This window comes from Coturnix japonica, chromosome 6 (assembly GCF_001577835.2).
Source record: "Coturnix japonica isolate 7356 chromosome 6, Coturnix japonica 2.1, whole genome shotgun sequence".
NCBI lineage: Eukaryota > Metazoa > Chordata > Aves > Galliformes > Phasianidae > Coturnix > Coturnix japonica.
In genome coordinates, this window is record NC_029521.1 from 27177839 (window position 1) to 27190334 (window position 12496).

The 12496-nt window shown below is 36.9% G+C and overlaps 1 long non-coding RNA gene across 1 annotated transcript in view; it reads left to right on the forward strand.

Moving 5' to 3' along the window:
• The first annotated feature begins 919 nt into the window (after positions 1-919).
• The window catches only part of LOC107316214, a 22142-nt gene continuing 10565 nt past the window's right edge, over positions 920-12496 (forward strand). The window contains exons 1-3 of the long non-coding RNA XR_001556234.2: positions 920-1033; positions 8329-8515; positions 11582-11706. This is a non-coding gene — a long non-coding RNA (uncharacterized LOC107316214). The remainder of the gene's footprint in view (positions 1034-8328; positions 8516-11581; positions 11707-12496) is intronic.

A 12496-nucleotide genomic window follows, 5' to 3' on the forward strand; every position in this document is an offset into this window, starting at 1 on the left:
ACGGAAAAATGGAACACTTATATATATATATATATATATATATTTATTTTTTTTTGAAGCTGTCAGCATGTAAGAATTGATTTAAAGTTACATACTGAATTTGGTTTTCAGTCATCCTTGATTAAACAGTTCCTCTTGAAATATATGAGTTTGCAATACAGCCAGAGTTAATACTGGAAGAAGGTAATCACTAGGTCATTAGAAGGAATGCACGTTAATGGAAACTCATTAAGCTGAGTTGTGATCTGCTGTTTCTAGTCCACACTGCGATTAGGGGTATTAAATTCTGACTCCTGTCTCTTTCTGAACTGGATTCTATTGAAAGATTGTGGACTTCAATCATTCAGAAACACACTAGACCTGAAGTATAGGCATAAAAATAGATAAAGAACCATTGTTACATATACAGAAGTAGGAAAATTTGAAAATAAAATTATTTTTATAATAACTAAGCCATAGATTTAGCTTCAGACCTTCAAAACAACAAGGTAATTAATACTTATGAAAATGCAATACTGACTAAAATGCAACTTCCTACAGTCATGTTGCCCTTCACCTAGGCTCATTTCCTGTCCTTCCAGGCAACTGCTGCTCTTCAGGAAGATGCCTTAGAAATACTCATTTACAAACATGGGGAAAAGTCTGTCAATGTTTGCTATGATTTCACAGCTGTTCCTAAATATGGAAGAGGAAATACTGCTGTTAATTTCTGTTGCATATCAGCAAACATTGTCTATATTAATGAGATTAATTAGTCATCTAGTGGTTAAACAGATTAATTAGATGATATCTTAATTTATGTGTGTTAATGAATGTTTTATTTTATACATTAATATATATAAACTTTCTGCATGTTTTCTTCCTGGTTCTTCTGTTTAACAAAATATCAAAAGCTCAATTTTTTTTCTTAATAGCTCAGTGGCAAACATTCCAAGCAATAACTCAAAAATCCAGTTTGGTTTCATATCATCTGCAATCAACTGTTCTTGCATGGAGTCCTTTCCTCCTCTTCCAACTACTAAATTCTATTCAGGTAAGCTTTTCTCCTGACACTAAGAAGTACTTAGGGGCTCTGTCTGTAGTTTGACACCATTTGATTTGGTTTTATTTATAGACACATGTGAGTTCATACAGTTCTGATTCCCTGACTACGGGAGCCAACAGGTCCTGCCCTGTTTTCTCAAAAGAACTTTGATAGATTTTCATTTTGGAGTATCTCTCCTCTTCAAAATTTTAAGTCTTATTCAGGCACAGCAAATACTTGAGAATGTATTTCTGGCTGAAATCATAGCAAAATATGATCTAAGTTTTTAGCTTGCACTATAGAAATAGGAACAGTAGAGTTTACGGAATGGGTCTGGTGCACAAAGTCTTATGAGAAGTGGCTGAGAGAACTGTAATTGTTTCGTCTGGAAAAGAGGCTCAGGGGAGACCTTATAGCTCTCCACAACTACTAAAAATGAGGTTGTGATGAGGTAGGGGTTTGCCTCTTCTCCCGCATAGCTGGAGTTAAGACTAGTGGGAATGGACTCAAGTTGCGCCAAGGGAGGTGTACGGTAGATATTAGGAAAAAATTCTATTCTGAAAGAGTGCCAGTTCGGATGCTGGAAGAGACTGCCTGGGGAGGTGATTGAGTCACCGTCCCTGGAGGTGTTGAAGAAGTGTTTAGATGTTGTACTGTGGGATGTGGTTTAGTGGGAAGATGTTGGTTGTAGGTGGATGGTTGGACTAGATTATTTTCCAATTTTGGTGATTTTATGATGATTCTAATGTGACAAACTGTTTAGACATAATCTGAGAAATGGAAGTGTAGTGTAGTGTAACTATGAAGTGAGATTTAGAGGCTACTGTTCCCATTTTGATGTTTTATAGGCACAAATGATAGACCTGTCAGTGCTTTCACACTGAGAGAAATCCAGAACTTTGATCCACAGTTTGCTAAATCTTATGGAGTCAGTTGATTCCCAGAAACATATAATGCTCATTACCTGAGCGCTCCTATTCTATTTTTATAATTTGAAAAATAGTTTAATTACTTTTTGGATAAATATATATAATATTAAAGAGAATGTTAACTGTTCTCAAAAAGTCAGCATATTCTTCCCTCTTGTTCCCCAAAGCAAGGAGTGCTGATTAATGACTTTCATTAGTTGGTGTAGCACTATGACAGAATTGATGCTATAGTATAACTCTTTCTGATTTTCTCAGACTGAATTAAAATGCAAAAAAACAAAAATCTAGAGAGAGCAATGCAACAAGTCTTGTTATTTTCCTTGCTGTGATAATAACAATACTCTAAATCTAGGAATAGACTGATATAGAAAGACTGCAATGCACTATGCGAAAAATGAAATCAGCTTACTAATTCAGGGAAAAGGGAAAAACCCAAATGTTGTTTTATGTTTTCTAGGACTTCTAATTAATTTGGTGTTTCGTTCTATGCAATGTTTATTGCAGTTCATTCATTTGGGTGTAAAAAGCGATATCACATCATCTTATCACACTCTACTGTTGTTGGTATTCAATTCTAATACGGTAACATCAGGATGAAATCATGAGCACAGGTTTTGCCAAGAATAGGAGACAAAGTAGTGTTTCTGGGGAAAAAGGGGATGAGGTATAGCTGTTATCCAGAGGACCTGAGGGACTGACCTGGGTATTCATATTCTTTCTGTCTCTGCTGCTTCCCTCCCAGTGTTTTGCTCTTTGTTCTTAATCATGATTTGCTTTTACTTAATTGCTTCCTGTGATGAATATAAATTCAATCACCTCCTAACAGAATCTTCTGAGCCAAAGCCAGAGATGGCTGTAACAGCACATAAACCATGCATCGCTAAGTAAAAGCTGAAAAGGCCAAGTTTACCTGAGAGAGACACAAATCATATCCAGATTGAACTATAATCAGAATTTTCAGAGCATTGAGAACATCTACATTTGTCTCTAGTTAAGGAAAATCAGATTAGCTGCAGATTGTAAGATGTCAGAACGCACTCAGGAGATCCTGCTACAAAAATTCCACTTCCATGCCCAGATTTCAAAACATATTTATTTCCATGAGAAGTATGAATTTTTATTCTGTGCTGGATGAAAACAAATGAGCTGGTCATTAGGGAGTTTTCTACTGGTAACCAGGTTGGGAAATACATAAATGATCGACTCTTAGGGTAACTTGGTTTCCTTGGCAGTGCCTGGTAGTGTTTAATAGAAAGTAAGCTGAACTGGGAGCTGCCAATATCTAGTTGGTAGAGACAATAACTAACAGGGCATCTCTGCTTTTAGTCTCTCTCACTTAAGTGTTTATGATCATGAACTTAAGTCATGTTTTCTATATAGTTTGATCATAAAGCATTTTGAAGGTGTGTTCCTTGACTCCCAGGAAGACCTCTTAGAAGTCTATGGGTAATTCTTGTACAGGGCTTAATCTGCTCTAGCTGTAGGGTTTGATAAAGTTAAGCATTTGCTGTCTTGGAATAAAATAAAGATATCCACAATTGAGTCTAGAGTCTATGGGTTAGAGTGCTCTCAGGGCATTGCAGAGATTAGAGTCTGAGATGCAGTGAATGCTGAATCTGATTTGCTACAGAACAGCTCCAGCAGAAAAGACAAGGATAGAGCTAAGTCACTCCATGCTTTAACTCACAATTTGTGATAACAGATGAGGTAGAGGAGAAAACATAAACCAAACAATTTTACTCATAAATTGTTAAAGCAGAACCTGAGAAAAAGTCTGAAAATCCTAGCAGATACTAGCCCACTGATGTACTATACACTAATTGTATACTACTGTATGTTAAGACTTGGATTTGCTTGTAAAGTTGGATTTTGTTTAAAGCCTGGAGTTATCACATTAAGGAGCTTCTGCCTCTTGTATGTGCTATTAGTCTGTTGAATTAAGCTCAAGGCAATAAAATTCTCTGTTCAGTTCCTGGTGGTAGGAAATTTACCATTACAGGAATCACAAAGAGTGACAAATAATGGTAATCACTGGCTCAAGAAAAATGTTAAGTCTGACCACTTCTCTCACATTCAGAGTCACACTAGGAAGCAAAGACCGTTCATCTGGGAATGGAAAAGATTTTAGTGATGGCAACATCTGTTATGTCCAAATGGAGTTGCATTTCTGACCAAGAGGGCTATCCATCAATTCAGGGGAAAGAAGTTCAAGAGGTCATATTTGTTTTGTGTTGAGGGTTGTTTTCTTGTCCCTTTTTGTAGCCTGAGTTTCTCTGGGCAGTCATGTGGTTTTCAGCAATTACTGCATTGATGCATTCTCTTAAGTGAGGTTTGTTCATCGAGGGGCAACAGAATTGTCTTCCAAGGGACACTCAGAAGAGGAAGACAGAGGGGTGGAAGTTAAAGAGTGCTCTGCTCCATCAGCTGGCAATTTATTCCAATTTAGTAATAAATAAATAGTTCAGTTTCCCTCAGACTAGATCAAGTAGTGCGAAAATAGCCAATTAGTCATTTTAAGGGGCTTATTAGCTTTATCAGATACTAGCAGATTTATACCTTAATGCTACCTACGTAATCAAGGCTGTACTGTTCTTGTGATGGCTGCAGTGGAGTTAATCAGAGTTAGAATTTTTGAATCTGCATAGGTTATCATCCATGAGCAAGAATATCAAAGTTCAAAGTAGTAAAATCCAGCCTGGTACTGATAAGCCACTGAATGCGCATCCTCAAGACTTTTCTATCTGAAGATACTGGGACACATACTGCAGCAGTCTCCGTGTCAAGTTAGTTCATCTGTTTCAGCAGTTTTCTAAAAATGTCAGGTAATGAGGCAGTGATATGATTCAAAACAGCCCCAGAGCTGAAGGCATCTGAGAGCTGCTTTAGAAAGCAGAGTTAAAAGCATAATTACAAGAGTCTAATGAAGGGCAATTCAATTTCCCTGTGGTCCTTGCTAAGAAATTAAATCAAGCTTATTGCAAATAAACATGACTGAACAGTTAGGAATGGATGGAATGGAAAGATTTAAGTGTTACCTTCCAAAAAGCAAATATATAATGAGTTGGAAATAAAAGAATTGGTACTAGGAAGAGTCCATCAAGAATTTATTTTGAAAGAATAACTCCAAAATAGTGGAACTCCTGTGGAAGGAAGCTTCCTTCATATTTATTAGGACAGTTTTTACTTAGAGGGTGGTGATGCACTGGAACAGGTTGCCCAAGGAGGCTGTGGATGCCCCATCCCTGCAGGCATTCAAGGCCAGGCTGGATGTGGCTCTGAGCATCCTGGTCTACTGGTTGGTGACCCTGCACAGAGCAGGGGGGTTGAAACTAGATAAGTATTGTGGTCCTTTTCAGCCCAGGCCAATCTATGATTCAGGAGTGGTAATGCTGAAGCTGTTTCTTAAGTCCCCATCTGTCAGAGAAGGAAAACAAGATGTCTCTACAGATAGGTAAGCTCTGCAATGCAGCACCTGTCAAAAGTCTTTCAATTGCTGTCATTAGGCTCTGCATGAGACTTCAACAGAGCAAGTCCCTTCTGACTTTGAGATGAGTGTTGTGTGCAGTCTGGTCTCTGATATTTGGAAGACGCAGGAGAAGAGAGCTGTCAAACCAAACGTAGCTGTGGGATAGCAGTAATATGCTTTGCAGTGCTGGGAGAGAAACACTGATTCTAGATGTAAAATACCCCAACAACTGTTCTGCTTCAACAGGGACTGATGAGGAAGATAAGAGCTGAAAAGATAGCATGGAAGTTCTGCCAATAAAGAAAAAATTATATGTTTTAATGAGGAAAAGAACTGTTCTGAATTTTTGGAAAGTGCACAATTACCAAATGACCTCAATTAATTATTTCAGCTTGCCAGAGCTGATTGGGATGATATTAACCTCAAGGTGCAAATAGCTGCTGTTTTACTACACCTTTGACTAGAACATAAGCCAAACTGAGGAAGTAGAGTTGATGATTTTAAAACTACTAGTCAGTAAATCTCCCTTAGATTTCTATTTTTTTGGAGCTCTGTATTATCTGCAAGTTCTCATAAAGAATAAATTTAATTACATTGTAAAATATTCATGTTAGTTAAATGTTTGAAGATTACTTCTGAATCATCAAAGAATCGTAGTTGGAATGGACCCACACAGATGATTGGGTTCTTAGGACCGCCCAAAATTCAACCTCCATGTCAAATGGAGGCCAAATGCTTCTTGAAGTCCAGCAGGCTTGGTGCCACGACCACTTCATATGGGAATCGATCACCTACACCATGCTATGCTTTCAGATGTCAGGCTGTCAGAGAACTTATATGTTAGAAACAAGAGAAGGGAAAACAGTTAATAGCTGGTTCTTCTGACTGCTTCCAAAGCATCAATTTGCAGATTATGCCTGTTTATAACACTGTTAATTCCCTAGCTCTTTTCTGTAAAAAAACCCCAAACACACAACAAAACAACGCATAGAATCGTAGAGACATTTGAACAGAGGAATGGAATGTAAGCCTTGGGGATGTTTTTTAGCATCATTTCAGGTCCCGTGACCTTGACCTCAATCTCTTTCACTCCCTGTTCTGATTTGTTTTGCTAAATCAAGTTTCCAAATGCAGTGATTGTCAGTGCTCAGGTTAACCACTATTTTTAGAGTAAAAAGAGAACTCAGCAGTTTGTGGAACATTTCCAAATATGCCTACGGGGTCCTCTTTAAAATTCTGTGAATCTTTGGCAAATGTGTTCTTGCATTAATTAATACTACAGACACTGAACTACACAAAATCAGAGAGAAGAAAAGTCCTAGTTGCAGTTTCTTAACAGATCAGGTCCCTGTTTATTTTATGGGCTGCTGGAAATCCCCAGACTACATCAATTAAAGCCAGTCTCCTGTTACATCCTTTGGTTAATTTAGTAGTCTTAGAATAAATGTACCTTTTTCCATCACAGCTTTTACAATTCTCTTACAGTGGCACTGATACAACTAAGTCTCTCTTCTCTCCATCGAAAAATGTATTTTTTTCTGATTACTGGTTTTGCTATCTAGTGTTCCGTTCCTGTTCTGGTATATGTTTTCTGTCTTCAGTAACAAGCTTATGGATATGAATACCCCCATATTTATAACAAATTATGGATGAAAAACCCTTAATCAAAGACACTTGGGAATGTATGTGAAGGCTACTTGGTACATGATGATGAATGACCATCTGTAGACTCCATAGCTCACCTATTTTACTGATTTCATATAGTGATAAGATTCCCCACTCTATAAAGCTATTAATAATTTAACCCGCTCCATTGCATTCGATATCTCTGTGGGCTGTGTCAACTGTGGAAAAATGATGCACTTATGAACTTTCTGAAACAGTAAATTTGATCAATACTTGAGCCAGCTTTTCCTCTGAAGCTAATTCCTAAGTAATTTCTTCTGCTTGATGAAGTCTGCTGCCTGCAAGTAAGCACTGGATCTCGATGAGCATAGCACAGTCAGCTGCATTTGCAGATGGAGCTCAAACTCGCTGTGGAATGTAATGGAACTTACAGTGAATGAGACGAATGGTATGCGTGTGTTTTTTTGTTTACTTACAGAAAAACAGTGAATTAGTCTAAGTGCCTGGGGAGTCCTTTGCACTGATTATCATGTTCTTCTGATGTTCCACAGAATACAGTCTTTCATAATCAGAAGAGCATGATAATCAGTGGAACTGCTATCATATCAATTTTACTTGTTTAGCTAGAGAAGGAAGGATGCTTCTCTGTTTGTGAAATGAACAAAATATAGCATTTCTACTGCAACATGCAATTACACTAGACACCAGAGTCATTCTGTAGTTAGAATTTATCCAGTGCTCCTTAACTACATCATTAAGAATTTATAATTTGAGACTAAACATCTTACAGTCTACTAGGGAAAGCAGAAAGAGAGAGCTGGAGAGTTTTAAACTTATTTTAATGGATTTTAACTAGCAACTCCAAAAACCACCCCCATTTTTCCTGATTGGTTTTAAGGGTAGGAAATAAGTAAGCGTTTAAAGCTGTTTTTGCATATTGTCATGTAAAACCATGACAGTATAGGACAGCACCTTGACTTCTACTAAGGAACTTCTGTTTTACTGACATAACCCCAAATAAAACATTGGTGAGTCATAGTTTGAGAGCTGGCAGAATTTATCCAAGCAGGGACTGCCTGAGTGTGCAGCTCGTTCACAATGCCCTTGGTGGACTGCACAGGGAGAAGCAGTAATGCCTTCAGGAGGCACTCTACGAGAGAAGAGCTCTTCCTCATTACAGGACAGAAACATATAATCCCAAACTTCAGCGTTTATTCACTCTTGTAAGAAGATCTATCTGCTTCTATACTAGGTTTGATTGTTTGTTTTCTTTTTCTTTTCAGGAAAGTGCATTTCCATTGGCAAGTGTAAGTCTTTCATCAGTGGTAAATCCTTGTATCCCAGAATGTTCATAGGGAGTTGGGATCTGAGATTGCTCTGCCATGACACCTCAATCCCGAGCTCTCTATAGCTTGAAAATAACCAGAACTTATGAGCCATCTCAGGTCTGATATTCAGCTTTGTGCAAAGGTAAGCAAGCAAAATAAGGTATTTCTCTCACAGATTTTTTTTTAATTCAAGCAAGGACTGAGTGTGACAGCCCAGAATTTACAAGCAAATGCTTTGTTTCTTCTTGTTAGCCTAACAAAATGTTATAGAATTGAACCTGAGAGCTGAAATATCACTCAGTCCATATGCCTAATTTTTACACTGAAGATTTATGTGCCAGTTTAACGACATAACTATCCTACTAAATGATATTGTAGGGTATCTGAATTAAGACTGATGGCGTAGATGGATAAGTAAAGGTCATTCTTTCATGCATTAGTTCTTTTATTGATGGGAAATTTAACATGTAAGTAGTTTGTATTTAGCATGAAACCTCCTCTAGCATGAAAATCACATCCCACTGCCTGTCTTTATAAATATTAATTCACAAAATGCATTTACTTCATGTAGTTCCTGACAGCCCATGTGGTAGAACTGACAGATTAGTTTGGTAAGGGAGAAGCACAAAAGAAAAAAAGAAATCCCAACAAAAAAAAAAAAAACACCTGACAAGTTTACTCCAAGGTGTCAAAGTGCATTAAGTTATTTATACATGGATTCTTTCAGTGGATAAGGGTCAACTTGAAGGCGCTACAGTAGAAGATGAAACAGTCCGCAGTATATTCAGATCCTTAAAATCACACATAGTCCAGAAAGGACTATGCCAAAATAAAGCTATGTACAAAACAACAAAAAGCCACCACCAAAAACTACCATGGCGAATAAGTTCAAGACTTTGAAATGAGAAAGCACAAGAACTGGCAAAGGCTACATCAAGAGGTGTTACCAGGTTAATGGAGGCTAAGATAGAAAGGTGATACGGGCACATAAACAATGACTTGAGAGCTTTTAGAGTAATTGATATGTTCTGAAAGGTACTAAGTTAAAATTTTCCTGGCTAATCAATCATTACTGAGCCAGAGGGAACTGAAAGCAGGGAAGGGTGTTAGGCACAATGAACTGCAGAGCTGAGGGAGTTGCCAGGGTAGTCTGAGGAAATAAGTGACCTGAGAAGTAGAACCAGCTCTGCTCATTGGTATGTTGCAAAATTCCTAGCTGATGTGCATATCTGCGTGTTTGCCCCTTCTTTCCTACTTGCTTCAGATCTGTTACTCTTTGAATATGTAGATCTGAGAATGCAAAGTAGTTAAGGGGCAGAGGTTTGATTTCCTCTGCACACAGATATATCACTATCTGTCCCTGGGAGTCCAACTTGAGTTCCAACCATTCTATTAATCCAAACAGCAAACAAACCAATGTAAGTCAAATTTAGCAATTTGAGGCACCCCTTGTATAACTCATATGTGACTTGCTGTATATCATGAAGATAGAAGTAGCTCTTCAATATGCTATTTGTTCTTAAGCCTTTTTTTACTGCAAACAACATCTGATTTCATTGACCAGGGATCTGCCCAGTCTGCTTAGCCACTAAAAAGTCCTAGATTCATACAGCTTCTCAAAACAGTCTGTGAATTATAAAACAAGTCTTTAAAACATTCATCTTGATTCAAGGGAATCCATATCTCAGTATCAGTGTGTGCTACAAGAAAATCTTTGCAGGGCTAGATCATTAATTTTAACTAAAGAAGAAACATTAGAAAATATAGACGCATTTTTCAAAATGGGAACAGTCAAATGCCAAGGCAATTTTCATAGGTCACAGATTTCAAGGAGTTGACTGAACTCTAAACAATGCTAGGACACTTTGCTACCATTTTCAAAACGCTGTATTGAGTTCCCATATGAAGAGGGATTTACCTTTTGAAATAACTTTTTTGCTGATGCTATACGTGTTATAGTCTGACAATACAGAGAAGCTATAGCCAAATTTCTTGCAGTTTGATTTTGATTTGGTTTAATAAAATCTTGTCCTATCCTATGTTAGGTCTCACTTTGTATGTTTATTACAGTCTGATCACTTGACAAGGATTGCAACAGACTAGATCTGCATTCTCAACATGTATTAATTTATGTAATACCATTGGCTTTGAAACTATATTAATCTGAATAATTGAATTAAATTATGTGTGGTTCTAGTCTTATGCATTTTGGCAGCTTCATGCACAGAATACTGAATACACTTCTTCAATTTAACCAGTGAACTTTGGCTGCTGGGTGCACTTCTCATTTCACTACTTCTATAAAGCAGATTTTATGTCTCAGTGTCAAAGTGAGGTATACACATTTTAGTTTTATTCATACTACTTAATCCACATTAGTTGTTATTACAGAGATAACTGCCTAGATTTGAAGAGCACTGAAATCGAGTAACTCAAAAAGTAATTTCATTTTTATGGGAACAAAACAGGGGGCTGAGGGCTATGTTGGATAAATAAATTCATGTACTTTCATTTAAGCAGCCACAAAGTGGAGTAGCCTAACATACCATGGTGTTGTTTTTGCTTTTTTTTTGATGCACCATTAAACCCAGCATGCAAGCAAGTTAATAACTTCATCATTTCATAATATAGGGATGATTAAGAAAAGATATAAGACAGAAGGAAGATTAGTTTGTAATTAAAAACAGAGGGGAAAGCATTTTGTGCTTACAATAAATAAACTACAAAGAAAAGTTATATTAAGTATTTTTTTTGTTATTAGAGAATTTATATTTCAAAGCTGTTTCATAGCATGAAAATATTGAGCTTGCTGGAGCAACTCCCCTGTTTTTATTTACCCACAAGAAAGTTATGGGGGGAAGGCAAAGATATTTAAATATTGTTTTTACTTTTTAACTCTGCTTTTTTAGTTCAGCCTAAGGGTAAGCTACACAGTCATTGTGCAAACATGATCACCAAGTGTGTCAATCAAACACAATTAATTTTCATAATATTTTCTAACAGTAATGCAGCTAAATAAAAATTGCAATGCTTTCTGAATTGGAACACACAAGTATATATTTTATGGCTGGCTCAAATGTCTTACCACTGCTTTAATGAAGGATGTTATGATTGAGTCCATGTTAAAATCTCTAGGTATTTAGAAATTATTTATTTGACATTTTCTGTGGATATGAACTTGTTATTCCTTTTGTATAATGCTTCAAAGCTTTACTATGAAGACTAGAGGACTTTTTGTGAATATGAAGATGAATTTTCATAACTGGACTCTCTGTCTCAAGGGATTGTCTGACTTCTTCACCTCTTCCAGCTGTGAGTTCCCCCCCTGTTTCTGTAAGTAAGCATTAATATTCATGCAGTTCCTGCAGTGAATCGTTGGACTGAAAATGTAACCTCCAAAATTTAAATGGTTCATTTTCATTTGAGCAATGAAATGACTGAATTTACCCTGTGGGCCACGTAACATTAGCAATAAATTAAGGGTAATTACATAGAACCAGGATCAAGAGGAAAGATGGGGAGGTTACCTTTTGGTAACAGAGCAGTCTTAGGTTGGCTTGTCATTGTCCACTGAGACAGTTTTGAGACAGCCTTTGAATGCTGATTTCTTTAGATGTGTGGACTTGTGGTTCACAGATCTGTGGTGGTCACATTATGTAGACTTCTTTGGACTCAAGTATGTGAAAGAAATATAGAATTTCTAGAGGTTTCAAAGGGCATGAACTTAAACAGTGTATGTCTTTGGGCACCTAGTCTAATCCTACATATCAAGTACAAATCTGCACTCTTCAGATGTCTCAAAATGGAGCATGAAAATTTAAACTGTAGTTAAGAATTTTCATTTTAAAAGCAGAGTGTATGAAAATCCTCTGTTAATTCTGATTTATTATTATTTTTTTTTTAACAATTCCTTGAAACAAACAAAACAAGTTTCTATTTTTGATGGAAACATAATTATTCTTCTCCTATTTATAGTTTATTATATTCCAGGAAAAGCCTGTTTCAATGGAACTTGCCTCTGTTATGTGCTCTCTGAGAAGTCTCTGAAGAAGAAGGTGTGGTAGGACAAGGGGAAATTGTTTCAAATTGAAAGAGGAAAGATTTAGACTGGATATCAGGAAGA